The sequence below is a fragment of the Cupressus sempervirens genome, chromosome 3, assembly GCF_028749045.1.
Source record: "Cupressus sempervirens isolate cs-2001-9-10 chromosome 3, ASM2874904v1, whole genome shotgun sequence".
NCBI classification, from domain to species: domain Eukaryota; kingdom Viridiplantae; phylum Streptophyta; class Pinopsida; order Cupressales; family Cupressaceae; genus Cupressus; species Cupressus sempervirens.
Window position 1 is genome coordinate 944878169 of NC_143120.1, and position 20459 is coordinate 944898627.

A 20459-nucleotide genomic window follows, 5' to 3' on the forward strand; every position below is an offset into this window, starting at 1 on the left:
TATATATTTGTATTGACTTTCTTATGTTAAATAGATGTGGTATGGCTGTGTTGAGTATGCACCAGTTGCTGGCTATATCTGATCCTGACGAGCAGCTTTTGCAATTAAAATACTTACAATTTTGATTCCAGATTGTGTATCTAATACAGTAAGGAATTCTAAGTACTGGTTTGATGATGTTGATGCTCATTTGGTAAAGTTTAAATGATGGAGGAAGATGATCTTGTAGCTTAGAGTAACTGGTTACTGTACATACACAGGGTTCTTAAAAATTCTCGTATCCTAAAATATTAGTCCTGCATATCTCTGCCTTGGGTGTTACCGATTGTTCATTTTATCATTCTAAATTGCATTTCATCTCTACCTGTAGTCTTTAAGCTCTTACAAATATCTACAAATTATGATTGTCTGTTGTAATGTCCCCTCCTATTGATAAGGGAATTAAGTTATTTTATTAATAGGGGGCCTAGCAAATTTAAACGTATAACATTAATTAGGACCAGTTTAATGTTTTTCCTGACTAAGGGCCCAATTGAAAATTAAATATTCTGGAGGGAAAGGTTCTATCAAAGTAGTAAAAAAGGAAAGCTTGAGGAAGCAAATGAGCAGGGAAGTTTTGAGGAATTCTTCTTTCTACCAGAAGCTTGGAGTTGAAGGATGTAAGCAATTTTGGTGTGGATTATCACCCATCCTAGTGTGCTATAGATTTTGGCAAATTCATGAAGTCTCCAGTTGGAGACAAATTTGTGAATCCAAAGAGCATCAAAGATCTGACATAGAAGGGTCAAGTATCTAAGATGATTGCAGTTGGGTATCCATTGCATATTTGTTATCAATATTGGTTGTAGGTCAATCAAGGAAGAACAAATCACATAAAAGTGCCACTACCTCATTCCTGTGGACCTAAGCTTTTTATTGACACAGGGTTGTATTGTTTGAATTGGACCAAGATTGTCCATTATGCCATCTTTGAGCTGCTGCAGACTAACTCAGTAAAGGCAATTTGAATCTGTCAGTTGTTGCCAATCATTATGGAGCACCTCTAGGTGGTGAAGTCTCAAACTATTCATAATCATACGGGTTCTGTGATAATTTTTCAGTGAGAAACTATATCTCTATCGAACACTATAGGGTGCCCATCCCTTGATGCATGCAAACTTGATCAGAACCGAGCAAACTAGCTGAGGGATCTCAATCAACCTCTGCAAATACAAAGCTCAATGGTTTCGAGCTAGGGTAAAGGTGAATAGGAATTGTTGATTTCTCAAATCATCTGTATCGGTTTGAGATTATCGCTGCCTCATAAGATCCTAGGCAGCACACAATGATACAATGGCATGTTTGAGCAACATACGACAGCATCCAAAGATTCAATGACCTAGTGATTGTATTCCTTTGACAGTTATTACATAGAGGGTGATAATTAATCACATTCAGTTTTTCTGATTTGATATCCATTAGGTTGTCGCAATAAGTGCCTGCTGTAGGGGAAGTTTCCAAATTTATGGTTGGAGCAGAGTGATTGATCCCTGCAGTAATTCATTACACAAGACTAACTCAGTAAAGGCGATTTGAATCTGTCAGTTGTTGCCAATCATTATGGAGCATCTCTAGGTGGTGAAGTCTCAAACTATTCATAATCATATGGGTTCTGTGATAATTTTTCAGTGAGAAACTATATCTCTATCGAACACTATAGGGTGCCCATCCCTTGATGCATGCAAACTTGATCAGAACCGAGCAAACTAGCTGAGGGATCTCAATCAACCTCTGCAAATACAAAGCTCAATGGTTTCGAGCTAGGGTAAAGGTGAATAGGAATTGTTGATTTCTCAAATCATCTGTATTGGTTTGAGATTATCTCTGCCTCATAAGATCCTAGGCAGTACACAATGATACAATGGCATGTTCTCTAAACTTGTGGGCAACATACGACAGCATCCAAAGATTCAATGACCTAGTGATTGACAGTTATTACATAGAGGGTGATAATTAATCACATTCAGTTTTTCTGATTTGATATCCATTAAGTTGTTGCGATAAGTGCCTGCTGTAAGGGAAGTTTCCAAATTTATGGTTGGAGCAGAGTGATTGATCCCTGCAGTAATTCATTACACAAGATAAACCAAGGGAGATTGAAATGTCGGGAATAAGATGTTAAGTTTTGAGCCCAGAAATAAAAGAAGATAAACAACAATGAGCAAGAGTCAAAACTGAAACAATAAACAGCAGAAGTATCCTGGGAAAACCCTTCTAGAATGAAGGGAAAAACCCAGCCATACAACAAAAATATCATTTTATTGATCATAAAAGTTCAGTGTACAATATCCTTTACTTGATGCGAATATATAACAATAGGAGAGACTCTTCACATTATAACCGAAGGTCTCTTGAGATTCTCAAAACTTCTATAATTAATTATGACTCTTCGAATATTCACACCTCAATGCATGTGAATGACACGTCATTTACATCTAATATTACAAATTAAACTTAAGTGTCTTTTTCAGCTGAAGATGACAATAACGGTAATAATGTCCAAATGTCGAGATATAAAGATCTCTATCACAGCTACAAACTTTAACACTCCCTCTTAGCAAGAGAGAGATCTTTAGCTGAACAGTCACACAAAGCTGCAACCAAAAAATATTAGTGATAAATTCTGATTGCACGAATTCAAAAAATAATAACTCAACATCAAAACCTGTAACAATGAGTCATATTCATGGAATCACTCAACATGAAAACCTATAACAATTACTCATATTCATGGAATCACTCAACATGAAAACCTATAACAATTACTCATATTCATGGAATCACTCAATATGAACAGATTTGTAAGACTCACATCTACGCCTTTATTCATAGATTCTCTCAATGTGAATTGTCATGGAATCTCTCAATATGACATCCAACTCCCATCACGGAATCTCTCAATGTGATGACATCATGAACTCTCTCAACATGATGTTCACTATCGCATAGTGAAAGAGTTATCATAGCTGATCTTACAATCTCATTTATTCACACAAGAATAAACTAGGCAATAACAAACTACGACTTGATTCCATTTAAGTCTCAAATTTTATAAATATCACAAGCATCACAAGCACCTACGAGAGTGATGGGGATTCTATAAGTACTCCCTCTTAATTATTAAGCATCCTTTTGAAGTTAAAATCTCCCTCTCAAGCTCAACGTCTCCCTCTAGAGCTATAATCCTCATCTTGTTGCATTCTGCAACCAAGAGAGATTATTAAAATCAACTATCAATGCTAGGCATAATCTCTTTTCAAGTAATATAATCATAAATAGTCATCTCTTTGTGGTCTAATCTCAATAAACACAAATACACAAAGAGGTTCATAATGATGCCTCAATAGCTATTGTAAATTTCATAGCATCAATACAATTATAAGAATATAATATAAACATCATAGTACTACTTATCTCTTCAACTCCATGCAATACTATTTAACAACAAAGTCCCACTTTGTAGTTGAAGAATGCAATCAAAGTGTCGACTTGACACAATCTTGCATGAGACAATGATCAATGTGCACCCATGGTGGCCATGTATAAGGTCAAGCTTTCCTAAACCATCCAACAAATTGTTGATCCTCCTCCAAAAACCAGAGTGAAATTTACCTACTGAAATCTTTAGAATACAATCTTTTTTATTAATCTTTTAACAAAATTAAATCCTACTAAGAGGTCGAGAAATCACTTCTGTTCAGTTCTAAATTTCTTGACCAGAAGAAGTCTTTAAAACCAACAATTTAAACTTTTAATTCTTCAAATCAAAGGGGGGAATAAAAATTGTTACCAAGACCCGATGAAGCCAAAAGAATTATAATGAATTGTTGCCACGGTAACGATTGAGATGACCATATGCGATTTCCAAGTAGTGATGATAGCATATTGACTCTCCATCAAATTCACATACATGAAAAATGCCTTTGCCTGAATATAGTCATGTACAAACTTCATACCCAATGGGTGGAAAGTAGCAATACTACCAATTTATGATGCTCGCCAAATTTCCATCAGATTGAAGCACCCAACACACACCATGCTTGGATCATATTTGACGAAAGAGCCTCTTTTCAATGGATTGAAGTATAGATTTGAAAGATCGATCACTTTCTCATCCTATTCTCAAATGTCAACAACTAGAGATTCTCAATTTAAGCCTTGCAACATTGGTGCTCTGGCCATATAGCATTAGAAAACAATGGAAGATAAACTCCTGACATTCTTATAGAATGGACAACACCTCCAACATATATAACCCAAGAGAATGAAATTTAATACATACGTCTAGAGCCAAGACTAAGAGCCATGACATCAAAACAACTAAATGGCCAAAATACATAAGAAAAAATCGCATATGCAAACACAATAAGAGAGAAGAGAAAGCTCTTCCTTTGACAAAAATTCCAAATATAGAAAGAATGACAGCATCCAAGTTTCCGTGAATCCCTTCAATGGGACGATTGCCCTGTGAACCTTGCGCTTACTGAATTCTGTTTTTTGCCTCCTTGGATTTCTCCACCATGACACTTCGCCTTGTGAACAAAAGCAATCGTTGTAGAATGTCCATCTTTGAATGGTTGGGTTACGCTTATTCACCCATAATAGCTTCTGGCTTGCGGCTCATTCCACGGTATAAATTGACCATATCTCGAAATGCTACCTAAGAAAACATTTCATGCTTCTTGGACCCTGAATACTGCATCCAAGTGCAGCCCTTCCCCTTATATGGATCAACAACCTGTTGTGAGGTTTTCATACCATCACCCAAATTTTGGGACCCCCCCTTTTTTTTAATCGCCTCAGCAATAGTTTTTTTGAAGTTGTCCAAAAGTTTTTTTTGAGTTTTGAAAATTTTGAGCCTTGGACACCTTTAGGCCAGTGGGAGAGGTTAGATTTATTTTCACCTGGTTTTTTAACTTGATTTTCCAGAGCCGCCAATTTCATCCTTAGGCCGGACAAAATTCAATAGGCAACATTTGGTAGGATAAAATTGTAATTTTGTAGTTAGACGTTTTGTTTGAAAATTTGGATATAATTGTAAAAACTTGAGTAATTTTCAAGAAATGAAAATTTTGTTAAATTTGGTCTTTTGGAAAATCTTAATTATTTTTGGTGAAAAAGATTAATTTTTGTGATGATGAAATCAAATTGCAAAATCAATTTTAGACTTTAGAGAAAAATTTATGTGTTAAAATGCTAAAATTGCTTAGCAAAATCGATTTGAATTAAAATTGCAAAATTTGGCTTTAAATGGATTAAATTGCCTTGAAAACTTTTGCCTTTAGTGAAATTGGTAATTTAATATTGAAAAAATGGCTTTTGGTTAGCCAAAATCCAATTTTAATGACATATTAATTACTAAATTCTCATTAAATGGAAATATTTAACACCCCCAAGGCACCATTTAATTTCTTTTTGCAATTTAGAACAAATTGGCAATTTTAAAAGGCAATTTTCATTTTGGCAAAATTAAATTTTAGCCAAGTATGTAATTGTGGGCCATAATTTTGAATTAATTTTTGTTTTTTCTCCCCTCCAAGTCCAAGTCGGCCAGCTAGGGAAAGTTTGTGGAGTTTGCTATAAGAGGAAGCCCCTTCCTCTTCATTCCTCACTTCTCATCTTCTCCTCCTTGCTTGTGGGTGATTTTTTGGCAAAGGCAGATTTGGTGTTTGGCAGATTTTCTTCTTTCTTGGGCAAATTTCCTTCTTGAAGCAGCTTTTGGTGTTGGGCGATTTTCCTTGCAAGGCAGTTTTTTTTCTCCATTTTTGGCGATTTTGGTTTTGAGGGCAGATTTCCCTTCCATTGGCGATTTTTCTTGAGGGCAGATTTGGCCCTTGTCTTGGGCGATTTTTGGTTGAAAGATAGATTTTTCATGGTGTTGGCAATTTTTTTTGCAAATTCTGATTTTTTGCAAGGAGCTGTGATTTTTGCCCTAGGTTGGGCGATTTTATTTGAAGGTGAATTACATGATAAATTTCTGGTTTGCAAATGGATTTGAAATTCTCAAGGTCTGATCCTAAATCCGAAAAGTCATTGTCCGGCTATTGGTTAAGGTGAATTTTAATCATTTAGAGTTGAAAGGGTTCCTTAAGTTGACATCCTTCTTTTGTTCTAGTCTAAGGATTGCTTCCCTTGGTTCTGCTAGCCTTCTGGTCCACCACTTTATCATCCCGTAATAGGGCGACGAGTTGGAGGATGTTACTGCAAGTAAGAATCTCAAGCAGACAAACACTAAGAAAAACAAAGAGGATATGATGCCCAAAACAACTTCCTTCTCGAAAATGAAGCGAATAACCGACACCAATATCGGTACAATAGACATGATACGGATGGAGGACAGACTAAAGGAAGGACAATTCCCCTTGGCAAAGAAGATACAGAAGGCGGTTGTACATCATAGTCCAAGCGTTGACACTTCCATTTCAACCATGATGAGCGATGTTGGGATGGCACTTGATTTTGAGGATACTGGAGAAGAGAATATCAATGAGACAGATTTTGGATTGAGGTTGGGTGAGTTAGAAAAGGTTGTTGTCAAGAAGAAGCATTTGGACACCCTTTCCTCTCTCAATGCTTTTATTGGATTTGCAAAAATGCATGAGAAGGATCATGAAAAGATACTACAAGCAACAAATAGTATGTTGAAGTTAGCGAAACTTAGGGCGAAGCACACTTTGTCCTCCTATGGAAGAAGTTAACAAAAGGCTAGCTAAGTTCATTGTCTTAGCTCAGAAAATGAAAGAAAAGGGAAGATTTATGTTATAAGATCATTTGATGTAAGCCCAAGTGGCAATTTCTCTTTCTTTTAGAATAGGACAAGTTTCTATTTCTGATTGGCCACCATTTTGGTGCCTTCTCATTGGTTGCCACTTTTAGACTTTTTTCATTGGTCCATTGATGAGGTGGTGGCTTCTCATTGGTCGATGGGGTGGCAACCCTAATTAGGGTTTTGAGGATCCAATTTGGATCGTTGATCTTGTTTTGATCTCCACCATCCATTGTATTTTTGGCCCCTATATAAAGCCATTTGCTCTCATTTGTAAGGTGTTGGAGAAATTGTTGCTAAGATAATACCAAAATCGCTCTCTTTTTCATTGTTGTGACTTGCATGGTGATTAAGAACATTGGGTGTTATTGCATGTTTTCTACTTCCACATAGTTAGATTTCTTGTCAAGTTGTTGAAGCAAATTTCATTTCAAGTTGTTTAAGCAAGAGTAAAGTAGATGGATAGTTGCATGGTAGCATTAGTAGATGTTTGATAGGGATCAATACTATACCACTAGCATCCTAGCGGCTGGTTGGGAAGCTTTGTGTGGTAAACTAGTTTATTATTCTTTTGAATCATTGCACCTATGGAAGTGAGGCTGCTGGTCAGCTTTCATTAGGTTCGATCCCCGTCCATTTGCTAACCTTCCATTAATAAGAGGAGTAGAAAAGTGAGTAGTTGAGTAGTCGAAGTTTAGAAAGAAAGCTAGAGAAGTAAGTCAAGTATCAGAACACACCCATTCACCCTCCACCACCATCACTTTTCCATCAACATCATCATTGGCAGACATATCCTCCATCATCACCACCATCAACATTATCTGCCACCCGCATATTCCACAAATCTATCATCATCTCCATCATTCCACCAAAGTCCAAGTCATCCTTGAATGAACAACATAAGGCCGCCTACGTGATTACTAGCAAATCACATCGATAAACTGAGCATCCACAAGAGTAAGGAACATTGGAGTTATTCTCATATCCCATGAGCAATAACTTTTCAAGAGAGGAATTGTATGTTTGATACTTCGTATCGAATATCCAATTACTAATATGTTATGTAAGTGATACAAAACTCGCATCAACACAGCCCCTTACAAGAACAACAACAAGACAATGTTGGGGGTCAATTTGGATATAGCGTAATCATTGGAAGTTTGAACTGCGAAGCGTAAGTGGAAGAGCCTTATGTAGTCCATGTATCTAGGCAACAACTGTTACATTCACCAGTTTGTTGAGCCCTCAACAAGATCGCAGCAGGCCTGATGTGTGCTTAGTGAGTACAATTTATAGTGCCTATTTGGCAACAGAGAACTGCATTATTTATCCAAACCGATGAGTTTATCCCCCAGGAGTGTCAGGGTAGCTACCATGGCAAGCAAGGAATCAGCAATATTGAACTTCAATATAACAGGTCTCAAAAACTTTTGGGCTTGCTTCATCCAAACATATCAAGATTCAAGACTCTCCTCTGCAACTCCCAATGCAGACATATTGTTAGATGACCAGGTGCAAACATCAGTAAACTTACCTTGTTTAACTATTTGGGAAAAACATGTTTTCATTCTCCTATATAGTTGTGATGCATTCAAATTTCCAATTGATTTAAATTACATTAGTTTATTGTCAAATTTCAGGTTAAACGTTCTTGCAATTTGCTGTAAATTGCTTAGGGATATTTCAATGGTATTAGAGCTGGTGATTTTGCCAGCCTGTTCAGAAGGTTCAGGGTTGGAACTGAAGCATGACATCATAGTATGGATAGCGGTTGGTAAAAGCACTACATGAAGCAAGTAACAAGCCTAGGCTTCAACATCAACCAATGGATGTTGTTATCAATACCCTACATGAATTAGAAGGATACTTGAACACAGTGAAGCTGTCACCTTTGAATTCATTGCAGCTAGTTCTTGCTCCTATTGAGACTTCTTGAAAGCAACACAAGTTATTGAGGCTATCAGATAATGAGATTAGACTAATGTTTATTTCATGCCTAAGTTTGATTATGTGAATTTCGACACTTCAAGTTCCTCATGACATCAATGGAGGAGATATTGCACTTGATTATAATTGGTTTTTAAGACTTGATGACATCGATAATGTTCATTGTTCAAGCAGGGTTGCAATATTAAAAAGCTTTGAAAAAATCAGAGTGGGTAACCAATTGTCAGACTTGGGGGTTTGCAAGATTTGATCTACGATAGTTTTCATCATTTCTTGGTAATGATGAAGGGATTACCATTATATAGAGGTCATTTCAACGATGAATAGTATTTTGGTTTTGACTCTCAATGAGAGTGATAGTATATCTCCCAATCTATTTTATCTATGCTTCTGGCTATTTGGAGACAAGAATGGGTTCCTTCTACTGTTGCATATGGATTGGTCAACAATGTGAGGAAAAGCTGAAGCCCTTCCTGTATTAATACGAGAAACTAGAAGACAATGAATTCATTTTAGAAAAAAATACTTTGCTTCATGTTGAAGATGCAACAGATTTCTAGGATGTCCCCTTAGATGTGCATGGATCTCTCTCTCTCTCTTTATATATATATATAAGATGTGCATGGATTTTTATCTCTCTCTCTCTCTCTCTCTCTATATATATATATATATATATATATATATATATAAGATGTGCATGGATTTATACATATATATATGTATATATATATATATATATATATATATATATATATGTATGTATATATATATATATATATATATATATAAGAGATTACAAGACAATGTTTCTAAATGAAACAATTGTATACTGAAGCCATAAACTTTTAGTTTAAAATAATAAAATCCACAACATCAGTCATGATATGAAAATCTTGATGTTAAGAAAACTTCAAAAATCATGACACCATAGGTAAAAACATGCTGAGCAGTTTGTAAGAGAAAGCGATGTAGTTGTGCAGACTTGAATAGAGAAATGCTAGAGAAATAGAAAAACACAGCTTCCTTCCCAATGCAGGGCACTATGGCATGTGGATGGGTTTGGCCCGGGAGGGAATAGTTGTTGAATATAGGGGTGTTTTACAGAAAAAGTGCAGCTTTTCAAAATAAAAAACCGATTCTCCGAAAATCTTCATGAGCTTCCTTGTGTCCAACAGGAAAACATGACACATCAGCAGGAGGAGAAGACTGGACTCGGGCATGTGCGTGCAAAAATACACAGGTCGCATTTGAAAAATATAAATATCTGAGCTCGTGTGAAAAGAAACTGGAAATCAATGGCATCAGTTTGTAGACATAGGTGCATGGGCTATAAAAATGTAGGAACAAATAATCCTTGAATTTGCAGAGGTCAAAAACCCCAGGGCTGAGGTTGCATGGGCTGAAAAATTGCAAATGACTCACCAAAAAGAACCTGTGCATAGCTACAAAAAACCCTTGCCGAAAAATGCACAAAAGCTTTCATAAAAAATTAAAAAAAAATCTGGAAAAATTTCCAGGTAGAGCCTCAAATTTTTATTAATTTTTTTTTTGTCAAAACATAACTCCATTGACTTACTCTGATGCCATGTTATTATAAATTGATATATATATAATAGAGATGAAGGCTCTATTTATGAGAGATTACAAGATGATGTTTTTAAATGAAGCAATTGTGAACCGAAGCCAGAATTATAAACACTCTAAAACTCAGGTGAGCATTATAGAAACATTACTATATTTTAATAATACATGCCCAAGGGCCAAAATGACTCAGGAAATTGTCAAAACAACTTCAAATGCAGTTATACAAATGTGGGATTGGCAATGAACCTTTCTAATTTTGGCCATGGAGATAATAAAGATGATAAGGAAGGGTGGACTAGCAATGAGGACGATAGGCTACAACAAAATGATACATTGAGCTCTAAGGAGGAATGATCAATTGTAAAATTAATTGAAGGTGAATGAAGATAAGATTTTTTCAGCATTAACAACTTTTGATAATACTCATAAGATGGCTGATGATAACCTTTGGAAGGTTCAAATTGAGAGAAGACAAAAGGGATTTGACAAAGAATCTTCTCATTTATAGGTGATCAAGGAAGCTATGAAGACAATGAAATCAGTTTATTTACATCTAATCTTGGATCAAGACCATTGTCACAATCTTGCAGAAATTTATTCAGAAGCATTGCATGGGAAAGAAGTTAACCTTACCTTCAAGTATATGATTATTATGGATATATTTTAGGCTACTCAAGTGGCCCTTCGAGAAGCCGGAAATCAGATTTCTGTCATTAATCATTTTAGGGAGTGGGGGAACAAAACAAGGGTCAAGAAGTCATTAAAAAACTTGAAAATGCAGAAGAGACTTCTAATTTGAATTAATGTTTAAAAAGATTAGATGAAGGTTCTTGCATAAGATAGGGAGATGGAATGGAGGGAAGAGCCTCTTATGATAGTCAAGCATGAAGATCACTCAAATTCAGGAAACTTTTGTTTGTACACTTAGTTTACATCACGAGTCCCTTAATTTGGAGAGCTCATTGAAGGCTCAAGTCATGGTTATGGATGAAATGGTTGAGCACACACGTGGTGGACCAGCTTAAAATGATATTCATGCAAAGATGGAGATATATGTGACTCAAATTTGGTTGGGTATTTAGCAATCCTTGAAGAGTTCGAGGAGTCTACTTGGGTTGAGCCACAACCTCTTTTTTTTTTCCTCGTCATAATGCAGATTCCTTGGAGTACGAGGGTGTCTCAATATCAAAATTTGTGTCACATGTCAGAGAAACCTTTTATGGTGATTGGTATGTATGATGAGTTGTGAAGTTGTGGCTGATCCATGATCTAAGGTATGAAGTTGATGTCAGGATGGTACTTGCTTTTGAGTGTCATATGTTGGATTTTTAGATAAAATATGTTTTATGGTACAGAGATGAGAATGAAGGCAGTAATATTTCAGCCCTAATCGATAGGTTACCACTTCATATGATAGTATTGATAGGTGGTTGTCCTACCTTGTTGATCATGGTGTTTGTGAGAACAACAGTTGTTTGGATGGATTGGAGAGGTTTGTACCATCCCTTTCTCATTGGGGAATGGCCTAATGATGAGCTTACATTATCTCTCCTCATTGGAGGTACTTGTTGCTTCATCAGGGGCAAAGTGTTAATTGGCTAGATGATGTTTGGAAGTATAACATCAGCTTGTGGTGGACTGTCATGACTGGTCAATGCATTCAAGAGTTCATTCAGATTCAGATGGACATTTAACATTGATTGTAGGATGATTTGGGCTCTAGGTATTGGCATGTTTGGTGTATTACTTTAGAGTTCAGTAGTAGGACCTGATTGGGAGTTGTGCTTGTCCTAGATTATTATGGGACCCAAGTATCGTGATTGGTTTAGAATAAGGAAACTACATGACGAAGGACAAGCAATGGCTTCACATCACACAAAAACACCTTGATAACTTGTCTTTCAAATCCTAGTGTACTACTTGGTAGTGTGATCCTCAACGTACAACAAAACTCACACATCATACAACTTTTGCTTCTGTAGGTTCATATACGATCTCTCATTTCTATGTTCTATCTTATATGACTTCCAAGTAGTAATATAAACACTCCTATGGTATTGTGATTGATTTTTGTTGTACGTTGGTTTGGGCAAATAGGTATTGTACGACCGAAATATTGTAGCATCCCACCTCTAAACTGTTGCATATTGCCTCAGTCATTTGGTTATTATACTATTGTGTAACCATTAGCTCCCTTCATATGGCTTCTATGTAATGAGCATGGCATATGATTGACATCATACAACATAGTACAGTTAGGTCATTCTTCTCTGTAATGTCCCTTCTTTGGGGACATTAGAATTAATAAGAAGGAACAAATTCTCAATATTAAATTTGACCATGTTACTTGGAGATTTATTATTTAAGGTCAAATTAATATCTAATGTGGTCAGAAGAGGACGAGGAGGAATAAGATGATTTATTAGGGAGAAGTTGAAGAGTCACCGTTGTGAAGATAAAAGGAGATGAGACTCATTCTTTTGGGTATGCTTGATTTACTATTTAGATTTCTAGTTCTCTCTTGTAAGAGTTTTTAGAAAGCTTCAGCTTTCAGCCAGTGTGAGAACGTAGCTCCTCGTGTAGGCAGGCAGTGGACGAAAACCATTGTCAGGGGAGATATCATTTCAGGTGTCTCGGTTGCGCTTACAGGTTCTTCTTTTTAGTTTTCCAATTTGACTGTAGAATTGTGTTTAAGATTGGATTTATAGTTGTTGGTTATTGTATTGCTGTTGTATAATACAATAATGTCTTATGAGTTATCTAGAAGTCGCTGGTTATTGTATTGTTGTTATTTAATGCAATAATGTACTTCATAATTATGGAAAAGTTACTGGTCTAGTACTTGGTTTGTAATGTATGTTCCTACTTTTGAATCCTTAAAATCATTCTGAAAATCAGCTCCAATAAGGAGTTAGACGGATTCTATTTGGGTGATTGTTATGAGATTCACATTTACTGGTTATTTATAAGCAACTGGGTATATTTATGATTCTGAGAGTTAACAAGGAGGGAAAAGGACAGTTCGGGATAGTAAAATACTGGTCCATCTTAATATCGTACTGGTAAATTTTATAGCCCTGTTGGTATGGGTCATTACAATGGTATCAGAGCTGGTTTCCTGCCAGCCTGTGAGCTTAGTCAAAATCTTTAATTAGAGTTGCTAGCCTGCGGAATTTTAATCAAGAATTCATTAATAGAGAATCTATCATAGACAAGTTTTAGACTTATTGCTGTGGAATCCGACCCAATGTTTACGGATTTTCCAGTGATTATTCATTATCACTGTGGCTTTTGGTTCAATCACTAACAAGAATTTCGTGCTATTTGAAGAAGAAGGATAGGTTGGGAGTATGCATTAGACTCCGTTCGTGGTGATGGTAATGTTTTGGTAGTATTGGATTTGCGCCCTGATGAGAAATTGTTTGATACAGGCTTTGAAAGAAAGCTGGTTTAGAACCAACTGATACTATGGGAGCTTACGTTAAGCCATCTGAAGAGAACGAGACTGTATTGAGGCAAGTAGTTGAATCACAGTCTGACTACTTGCGGGATGATGTTGGTTCACCATTGTTTCCAACTTATCTTTGCCCAACATATGCGGAAATCCTAGCATTAGAGAAATTTGCTGGTATTAATGGGATGTCATTTACTATCTCAAGGCCAACTTGAGATTCACAAACGAAGCATTTGATGCACGAATGAGAAGCATGCAATTACTCAGAATTAAAGGCCCAGTTTCACTTAGCAAGTGGAAATATCCGAGTAGTGTGCATTGAAGGTGAACCACCTGTTGAGGTTGTCCTTTGTGAACATTTGTATTTTCTGTTGGAGATTATTTTCTAAGTATCAGAGTACTACAGCCGTAATACAGTAAGTTCATGGCAAACGTCTGAACGTGAACCAGGAAGACCATTCCGTCATTTCTAGCTACCCCAAAAGGGCCACACAATGTTAATGGTTCTGTATTGGGCAGATACAAGTGACGTATAACATTATGAATCGAAAAGACATTCATGAAAATCAAAAGAAATAAATTCTAGCCATCGCATGGATATATGGGAAAAATGTGTGTTTTCGTCAAAGGGAGCCAGAAGATAATTACAGGTATGGTACGTTAACTTGGAAGAAATGAAGTTCCAGTGTATGAGTTAAGGTCTGCAAGGTGGATTTGGAAAAATGCTGCATGCTTTTCAACCAATACTGCTTTGTGGTGGGGAGCTATTGAAATGTTACCACACCTGCCGTGAGATTCTTGGGCGACAGAAAGAGATAACAGTTGGACGGGATGTGGCGACGTCGAATTTCCTATTCTACAGGCGGATGTTAGTATCTTTAGTGTTGGAAGTACCTCAACGTGGAGATTTGGAAAGATGTGCTAGTGTATATTCCACATAAGCATTGTAATGACAGTATGCACAATAAAAGCGCTAAACAGTAACGTTTCCTTGCCAAACGAAAGGAACTCTTTTTGCATGTTACGTGGAAGAGTAACCATCACGTGGTATTATCGTGACTGTTGGAGACTATTGCGAATGGCAGCCGTTTCTCTTTGCAGGAATGTTACAATGGACAAACACTCAGCTAGCATGACACTTGTTTGAGGTAGTCGATTTGTTCAAAGGGGAGTTATTATGTGTTGACATCTGTGATAAACTCGGCACCTTGACTGGAGGTATTATTGGTGCATTTCACGTCCTTACACTTGGCCATCCGCATGTATTGCCCCTCCTGATAGCATTCTACAGTTTTCGCTGACAAAACGGTGAACAAATTCCTTTAAATTCATGAATCGACGTAAGTACATAAGAACACCCTCTGCTAATGCCAACACCAGCGGCTACAATGAAAACTCATCATTCCAAAAATAAAAATGATTTTAATACACATAGAATGAAAGGCAGCAATAGAAGGCAAAGGGATTTTGACTATGGAGGAATGAAGAACCAGAGGACCAATTACCCGAAACAACAACCTAGAGGAGAAGAGAGTTTTCCAGCTTCTGAAAAATCTTTTCTCAAGAAAAATCTTGATCCTGAAACAGTTCAGTACTATACAAAAATATCCTCTCTTCTTGAAAAGAATACGACTGACATAGAGGAGAGGGCTATCCTTTGTTCAAATGCTCTTGAAGAAAGTCGGGGCAAAGAGTTCCAACTTGTGTGAGATAAAGTTTTCAGTAGACTATTTGAAAATCTCATCTCAAGCTGTGAAAGGGACCAGCTTTGCCAGTTTTTATTAAGATGCGTCAAAGTTTTTCCTTCTATTTCAATGGATCAATTAGGATCACATGTTGCTGAAGCTGCATTGAAATCACTAGCTTTAGCTCTACAAGATTGTGATGCAAGGACAGAGAGTCACACAGTCATAGAGGAGGCATTAACTAATATATGCAAGGAAGTTGCTGAAAATGTTTTAGATCTCATGTGTAACCAATATGGATCACATGTTTTGCGTAGTCTTCTATGTCTCTGCAATGGTACATTGCTTGAGTCTCTAGACAAATTTCATGTGAGAAATAGTGCCTCAACTCTAGCAAGCAGGTTGAGTGGTTACCTAAGTAATAATCGCTCTTGTGTTCCAACAACAAAAGAACTCTAGTCAGGTAGTAAAAGCCATCACGAGGAAAGATATAGGACTCCTACACCTTCAAGTTCTTGGAACAACACCCAGAGATTGACTTATAGTCCTTATTCCAGAGCTGGTCTAACACGAACCCCATATTATTAGGGTGCTTATTCACAACATTCTATTCAGAGGACGGATAATGCAGCAAAGGGTGATATGACATCTTCTAGGCTCACACAACATCAATACCTTGGTACATGTGGATATGAAACATTAAAGAGGAGTTTTGTGAGGGATGATGCTAACATTGAACCAGTTCGAAGAACTAGTCAAAAGTCATTTGGAAATGTATTGTCATTATCAACACCATATAAAGAGTATAGCAAAATTTTTTGGTGTACTTGCACAATCAAGTCTGACAGCACAAAAAATCCTTGAAAATAGTAATGTGAAGTATGTTTGAAGCCTTCTGAACAACAGTTGATCTCAGTGAAAGATAAAATTGCAAATCAAGTGACTGAGAGTGTTGCCAATGCGAATACTATGAAGATACAAGTACAGATGGCTCAGCAGTCCAAATCTGTTATAAGAGCAGAGGTGCTCGACATTTACAGGGAATATAAAATTCTTCCTATCTGAATTCAAAATAATCTATCATTCAATGATTATATGGATTTTTATCTCGACCAACAAAATAAGACTGAGATGACAAAAAGAAAGTATTTGGATTTGGTTCAAGATCTTCTTGCAAGGGGCCAGGACAAAAATGTGTATGAAGAATTTCCAACAGATCACAAGCTTTGAGTAGAGGTACTTGGAGAAGAGGAGCTGCCAACTACTATTGATGGACAACTTTCTAGCGACCACGTGGAAGGAGTTACCCAGGGTACAAGTTTTTATGTTGGTGAAATGGAGGTTAGGGTTGACAAATAAGCGGATGAGGGTGGTTGCACTTGAGATTATTGCAGGTTGGAACCTTTGTACGGCGAATCTTTTAATTCTAATGCCCATGACATAAGATTAGAAAAACCTATCGAGATGGCCCTACAAAACGATGAACCGCTTCGAAATAACGATCATGAAATACACACCTTAAGGAGTTAGTTGAAGGTTAATGAAAATAGTATCGTGATTTCTTTGGTACGTTATGACAACACTCATAAGTTGGTGGAATATCTATACAGAAGGGTTCAAAGGGGAGTGGAAGGAGATTGGCTTGTTGCTAATTTGCAAGTGATCATAACAGCTCTTGAGACTATGAAATCAGATTATTTGCATTTGCTTTCCGACAGGGATAACATTCTTAAGATTGCTGAAATTCTTTTTGATCAGCTGGGTAAAGAAAGGAATGAGATTATGGATCTCAAAAGGGAGTTTAAGGATACTCATGAGGCATTAGATGATACTCGATTTTCTGTTCAAGAGGCAGAAAATCAGATTAAGATCATGAATTGCTCTCAAGAGCAAGAGAATAGAGAGAGGCAGGAGTTTTTCCTAGAGGTAATTGATGAATTTGAGAGCATTCAACAGATGTATGACTTGGATAGCTATCCCAAACGGTTAAGTAGCAAAACTCCAGAACACTTTTAGCTTGTTGACAACCCTTTGTTTGAAATTGCTGCTGATTGGTCGTTCAACAATCCTCTTTTTGTGATAAATAAGGAATCTTCTCTTGTTTGCCACGAAGAGGAAGAGTTTGATTTTAGAGTTTGGGAGCCTAGTGCAGATCCCGGCAGTGAATCCGGATCTCAGCAGGAGGAAGATGAACCAATTTCTGTTGTTTATCATTTGATCAGCCCCAACATATTTCCTGATTTCACCCCATTCAAGAGTTGGGTGAATTTTCTTCATTAACCTCTGACCAATTTTCAGTGGAGTATTTATGTGAGGTTTGTGGGTAGTTTCTTAGCATTCTTTATATTCATAACTCCTATGCACTAGGAGATCCTCCAACTTTATTTCGACAGTATGAATTTTGTTGTCCATGGAATGATGGTTTGAGCTTTTGAGCAATTCATCTCTTATACCATCCACTTAGGCCAGGTTTTTACATTCTATTGGCTCATGCATGGACCATGGATATATTTCTATCTCATCATAGCAGCAATGCAGCATAACAGAGTTTGGGATCCAGGTGTTGGTAGATTACATCTATGGTTGGATGAGGATTTTGTTGTGGTCCTATTTAGTTTGAGGTTGATTATGCTGTTGATTAGTTTACAGGTGCAACATTTTTTCGAAGATTAATATGGGATCCAGGAATTCGGTTGATAGATATTTTGCAGAGTGGTACTGTGCTTAACAGTTTGATCGGGTTTGTTGTCAGTTTGGGCTACTGGATTAGCTACAGATTTATATGGGATCTTGGTACATATTGCTTGAGGGCAATCAATCTCAAGGAGGGGAGATTTGTAATGTCCCTTCTTTGGGGAGACTTGTAATGTGAATTAATAAGAAGGAACGAATTCTCAATATTAAATTTGACTATGTTACTTGGAGATTTATTATTTAAGGTCAAATGAATATCTCATGTGGTCACAAGAGGACGAGGAGGAATAGGACGATTTATTAGGGAGAAGTTGAAAAGTCATCGTTGTGAAGATAAAAGGAGATGAGACTCATTCTTTTGGGTATGCTTGATTTACTATTGAGATTTCCAATTCTCTCTAGTGAGAGTTTTCAGAAAGCCTCAACTTTCAGTCAGTGTGAGGACATAGCCCCTCGTGTAGGTAGGCAGTGGATGAAAACCCATTGTCAGGGGAGATATCATTTCAGGTGTCTTGGTTGTGCTTACAGGTTCTTCTCTTTAGTTTTCCAATCTGACTGTAGAACTATGTTTAAGATTGGATTTATAGTTGCTGGTTATGTTGAGATAATGGGTGTTGCACACATTGCATAATATTGTTATATTTTATTTTATTATGTAATGTTGTGCCTAGATGGACGTGCAACATGTAAAAATTCCAATGGAATATTTTTTGATGAGTTGTATTGTAACATTGTGAAAATATTTCATGTAATTATTTAATATTGAGAAAAAAAAAAGAATTAAATGCCCAATATTAAATGTGGGGTTAGTGGGTTAGGTAGCACATGGTTTTAGCACATGGTTTATGTAATACCACTTGGCGGTTTTGTGGGACTTGCTACTATATAAGCAGCCACAAGGGTAGTTGTTGTAGAGAGAGAGAGAGAGTGACAAGGAGAAGACAAAAGGCAAGAGTCGAGCGGGACAAGGCTTGACAGGTTAGCCAAAGGAGCATTTGTGAAGGTTGAAAGCATGGCATGAGATGTGTGGATTCATGCTTGTTCACATAGTTTGCTCGGTTGTGGCTATGGCCATGAAGGCTTCCATGGTTGTATGACAATGGTATTTTTTGCTGAATAATACATGATGATGGATGCTTTTGGAGGCTGGGTTTTTCCCTTAATGAGGGTTTCCCAGGGTATATCTTGTGTCACAATTTTGTGGGTATGTTGTCTATTCTCTTGCATGTGGATTTTAATTCCATGTTTATTTTAGATCTATTATGGGTTATGTGGAAACGGTTATATTCTTTATTGCCAAGTTTCCTTACAAGTGGTATCAGAGCTATGGTTTTATTATTGTAACCCTAGATTGAATCCATGGGAATACATGAGAGGATAAAAGAAAAGGGCAAGATATATGATTGATTTATTGCAGATCTAAGGGTTTTGGATTTGTTGTTATGATGGGATGTTAAAATATTTGGGCATGTGAAATTGTTGGACAAAAGAGTTTTTCGGATGTTTCATTTAAATGAGGGTTTTGAGGGGTAGCTTGCAGAAATGACCTCCTGGGTAAAAACAGACCTCACCATTGGATCCGGGTCGACATTTCCATAAGTTTTTGATATATAATATGCCCTAGTTTGGCCATGTTTAGAGGAAATGAAAGAGTTTTTTAGTTTCAGCCCATGATGGCCGTCAAATTTAATCCTGTCGAAATTTTCGTCACTGAAAAAATAAAAAATGAAAAATCGTACTAAAAATGGTAAAAAGACTGTCTTAGTAAAACGGCCATAACTTTCTCTCAGAATATCAGATTTCAGAGTTCTTATAGGCGTTGGAAAGCTAATTCAGAGCACTACAACATAGTGTAGGTTTGGTTCTATGATTTTAAAATTTTGTCAAGTTTTCAGAGCCCTAAAGTCAGATGTTATTTGTTTTGAGCACGGATTAGGGCATAACTTGGGCATACGGAGTCAGATTTTGGACTTCGAGTAGTCAACGGAAAGCTCTTGGAGAGCTCTACACATTGGTTCAGATTTGGTGCAGGTTTGGCATGATTTATTTGTTGATATATTGATCTGAACAGTTTATAGGTATATTTTGACTATGGTAACATTGTGAGTTTATGGCATTGGAGATTTAAGTTTTGATGTCATTATATACTCAGTTCATATTTCAAATTGGTCTCATGATAATATGGTTATCAGTGTTTGGTTTGGATATGCATGATGACTTGTTGGGTCTACAAGTTGTGCAGTGTTGTAAGCGGTCTATACTTACAGGTTGCATTTATAGCTTGGTTATG

The 20459-nt window shown here is 36.8% G+C and overlaps 1 protein-coding gene across 2 annotated transcripts in view; it reads left to right on the forward strand.

Annotated features, from left to right (window-relative positions):
* The window catches only part of LOC149569860 (serine/arginine-rich splicing factor), a 79951-nt gene that overhangs the window by 16664 nt on the left and 42828 nt on the right, over window positions 1–20459 (forward strand). The gene's annotated exons all lie outside the window — the stretch shown is intronic.